The following is a 4,532-nucleotide window of genomic DNA, read 5'->3' as shown; positions in this document are numbered from 1 at the left end:
CCCAGCCTTTGCTGCTGCTGCCACTGCGAGTAAATTTCTCATCCCAACAAAGCGGGCCGCCCGGGGCCCCCCGCCTGCCCCGTCCGTACTGCATGACACGCAGAATTAAAAGGCTCGGCTGCCAGACTGACTGTGAGCGAAATGCGGTCAATGTAGAGATGATGGACCTCGCGCCGGTGCGGGGCGGGCGGGCATGCCGAGCCGAGCCGCGGACGACTGGCTGAGCCGGGCGGAGCCGGGCGGCGGCTGCCCTGGCCGCGTCGTGCGGCACCGGACCGGGCCGCATAGCTCGAGTGAGCCTGGTCATGGCGAAGCCAGGTCATGAGCAGCAGCAGCGGGAGGCCCGAGGCTCGGCAAACAACACCGCGTGAGCGAGGCTCGAGACCCACCCATGTCATTGTGCACGGCTGCTGTACTTGCGGAGCTGCCTCGAAGCCGGGTATAGGACGTCGAGCGACGAGACCGGCAGTATTGTTACTCAGGGTTTGTATCGTTTGTATAGCAGTAGTACAAGAAGAAGCCCTGTCCACTCGATCCGCAGTTTTGTAGTACTCACTCGTCTCGTGGGCAACTATGAAGCGGGCGCCTGACGGAGCGAGGAGTAGGGCCACCCGCCCACACTCGTCTGGCGCGCGGGACAGTCTAACTAGACGGGGCTCTCCGGCAGCCATACTCGGGCGCGCGAGAAAAAAAGACTTTTCAGAAGGGGGGGAATGGGTCCGCGTTTGTTGGGGACAGCGAGCGGTTCTGCAGCGGGCTGTACATCACGTCGTGCGCGACTGCAGCAGCGCCGCAGCAGTGCTGCAGCAGTATGCACAGGGGAGCGCGCAAGAGCGACGAGCGGGGAGGGGGGACATTCCTCCTCAAGGTAGCCTGACGATTAAAGGTTTTCAGAGTCCATTATAAAATTACCTCCAGGACAAAGTACAGCACACAGTTCATACAATGGAATGTTGGGCGCACGAGAAGTAAACATTGAAAACAAAGGTCGAACTTTGAAAGAGCTTAAGGATAGCAACAAGTCGCACCACGGCAGTGCTACCTATAATGTGAAATAACTAATAAGTCTAACTGTGAAACAAAAATTAACCCTTAGAATATTAGTCAATTGTGTTTTGCAGTCGACTAAGTACAGTACCGAGTAGAGTCTGCATGCACTTCAGGGGCGTCCATACAGAACGTAGTTACGTGCTTTACCGGGAAAAAGATCTCGTGGCTTTGTCGATATCAATTAATGAGGACCGAGGAATTCCTGGCCACACCGTGGTTTCCGAACGGCCCCTGCAATGCAGTCGCAGCGTGTGCTGACCCGGCGCGCTGGCTGCCTGCTCGGGCGGTGCGGCAGGCGGGCGGGCTGGCTGGCTCGCTGGCAGGGCTGGCAGGCTCGCAAGGCTCAGGCTCGGCTCAGCGACACGGCTGATCCTTGTCGCGAGTAAGGGGCGTAGCGCGCCGAGCTGCGGGGCCGCGGAGCCTGGCGGAGCCTGCGGGGCCTTGACCTTGCCGGAGCGGAGCGGAGTCGGCGACCGGACTGCCTGGGGGGCGTAAAGGAGAGGGGGTGGGGCGAGGGGGAGCCACTGAGCCACTGGAGGAGCAGCACCAGCCGAGGCACCGGCGAGGCACCAGCCTCACTGCACTGCATCGGCCCCGCCGCGGCCCGCGGGGGACCAGCGCGGGGACCGTCCTGCATCAAGCGACGAACCCTAAACGGATTAAAACGGAGTCCGCTGCTCAAAGTGCCGCGGCACCGCGGAACTTAATGACGACCCAACAGTGGAGCGGAATGTGTACGTACTACCGCCATACAGAGCGCAGCGGGGTTGGACGTGGCGGCGCACCGGGAGCACCATCGCGAAGGAACACCGTCGCCCGGCCCCATGGAACACCACTGCCTCGCTGCTCCGGGAGCAGGAAGTGCAGTGTTTGCAATGATTCCTGTGGAACCGCAGCGCCCAGCAGTGCTCGCGGCGGCGCCCCATGTACGGACATTTCCATCTGCAGGGCGGGGCCATGCCCATGGCGGCCCACGGCGGCCCACGGCGGCCCACGGCGCGGACAGGCGTTGTGATAACAAGTGCAATTAGCCAGGAGCAAAACAGCATAGCGTTCTGGGAAGCGGATTCCGAAGTGAAGGCATCCTTCTCCCACTTGGCTGACCCCCCCCTTCTACCCCTCCCCCCGCGACAGCCCTCCGCTTCAAATTGCAACAATTTCCCGGCCGTCCGGACAGCAGCAGCAGCAGCTCCGGGCACAGACGCCGCCGGGGCCGCTCCGGGCCGCCAGATCGACCAGCCTCCGGGCGCCTCCAGGCACCGCAGACTGGAGGCTCCAGTGATTCGCACGCCGCTCGGCTGGACGCATGAAAAGCATTCAATTTCAGGAAACGCGCCGCCGCCGCCGCGGTGGTTGTAGCGGCGGCGCGGCGGCGGTGGACGCGGCGGGTACAGTCCGCGGCAAAAGACCCTGTCAGAAACGTTTGCGCGCGGCTCGGCAGGTTTTATTTCACTCCTTCCCCCTCCGTGTCTGACGCCGCCGTCAGCGGCTCTGCGCTGCGACGGCTGCAGGAAACCGCGCGGCGCCGCCGGTGCATATTTCGCCTCGCCAGAGAATAGTTTTCTGACGGTAGATCCGGAGCCGCCCCGCCCCATCACCTCGGGAGCCGCGCGTAGCGGCGCAGCAGCGGCGCGCACTCGGGCGGACGTAATGGAAAGCCCATTACGGGGAAAAGTTTTGGTCAATGGTAAAATGAGGGGCAAATCGTGCAGCGCGCGCACCGCGCCGCGAGCCGCGAGCAGCCGAGAGACGGACGGACGGACAGACGGGTGCAACGGGTAAAGCTACATGGAGGGCTGTACGATACCTCGATTCGATATCGATACGATATTTTTTTACATTGGCTTCTTGATATGCTCGCAATATCGATATCGACAAATGGAGGTTTAGATAATTATCGCAATATCAAAATCTGGATATCGCACAGCCTCGCGCACAGCACAGCCCGTGCATAAACTGCAAACTCCGTTTTCATCGTGGCTGCGCCGAAAAAGAAGAGAGGACGAAACACAGTCAGACGCGCGGTAAATTAAATTTTCTGTTATTCTGGGCATCACACAGATCAACAACGTGACGCGCGCAGCCGAAGAGTATCAATTTGCTGGTTGGCTGGTCAGGGGGCTGCTTCTCCCGGCCGCCGCCTTTGGCCGAGCCGCGCCGTCAGGTGATGCATTCCCAGAAAACGTGCAAGGACAAAGAGGCTCTGCATATTCGGGCCGTTTACGATTTAATTTTCCATGCCGCTCTCGGACTCGTTTCTTTTGTCATTGTTTGCGAGGTGTTTTCCCCGATCAGGTATAACGTAATAACAAATAACAATATCTCACCTTCTTTATCGCGCGCGGCGGCGGCGGCGGCGGTAGGAAGGGGGTTAAAAAAAGAAGAGCAAAAACATCGCAAGGGAAGCGCGATTTTATTGCTTTATTGTAGGAGGCGCGCGCCTGCCTGACGGGCAGGAATGCGAGGCGGGCGAGGAAGAGATTTGCATCCGAAAGTTATTGGTGCAAGCCTGCGATGCAAACCTGGTGCGAACCTGGTGCGAACTTGGTGCGAACCTGGTGCGAACCTGGTGCGAACCTGGTGCAAACCTCTCGTGCAAACCTCTCGTGCAAACATGGTGGGGAACTAAACTGGCCGGGCAGTAGACAAGGCGATGCGATATAGGCGAGCCAAAGAAGAGTAGGCTATCGCCCGAAGGGCCGGTCTCTTCCCACTCCGGGACAACACTCCGGTATGCACGTACGTCTGTGTGTGTGTGTGTGTGTGTGTGCGTTGTGTGCATGTGGGGTGTGTGTACAAAACGAATTCAGTTTTCTGTTTTCCTTTCCGGCGGCCGCGGCGGCGCTGTTGCAGCGCGCAGTGCACAACACACATGCACCTTCTCGTGTCCCCACAAAGCCGCTGGAGATATTCTCGTCAACACACACACACACACACTCACACACACACACACACACACACACTCGTACAGTCCTAAGCAAACACAATAACATTTAATAACCGGGCAAGAGGAGGCGGTGGCGTCGTCGGCCAGAGATGGAATGCACCGGAGGCGACTAGGCGACTCCCTCGTCCCGACAGAGCGAACTATGTAGTACTGTGCTAGTGTATTTGAGAAAATATAAGGAAATAGTATGACCGCTCTCCGTTACTTTTGCAACAATTCCCCCCCCCCCCAAAAAAAAACCTCTGTGTTCAACCTCGCGTTCAACCTACGTGTCATACAATTAAGAACATTTTGAAGTCAATCCGGAACCCTAGGGGTTTTCGTCGTGCCCAACTCACTCCGCATTGCTTCGTCTCCATCCTCCTTGAAAAACATACCTGCAACAGAAACAAAAAGAAAAATGTTAGGTTCAGTCAAAATGCTAAGTTCTTTGCTGTTGTCTCTACGAGGTGCTCTACGAGGTGCTCTACGAGGTGCTCTACGAGGTGCTCTACGAGGTGCTCTACGAGGTGCTCTACGAGGTGCTCTACGAGGT

The sequence above is a fragment of the Frankliniella occidentalis genome, unplaced genomic scaffold (genome assembly GCF_000697945.3).
Source record: "Frankliniella occidentalis isolate FOCC.00 unplaced genomic scaffold, Focc_3.1 Scaffold14, whole genome shotgun sequence".
In the NCBI taxonomy this organism is placed as follows: domain Eukaryota; kingdom Metazoa; phylum Arthropoda; class Insecta; order Thysanoptera; family Thripidae; genus Frankliniella; species Frankliniella occidentalis.
Note: the sequence above shows the minus strand (reverse complement) of the source record.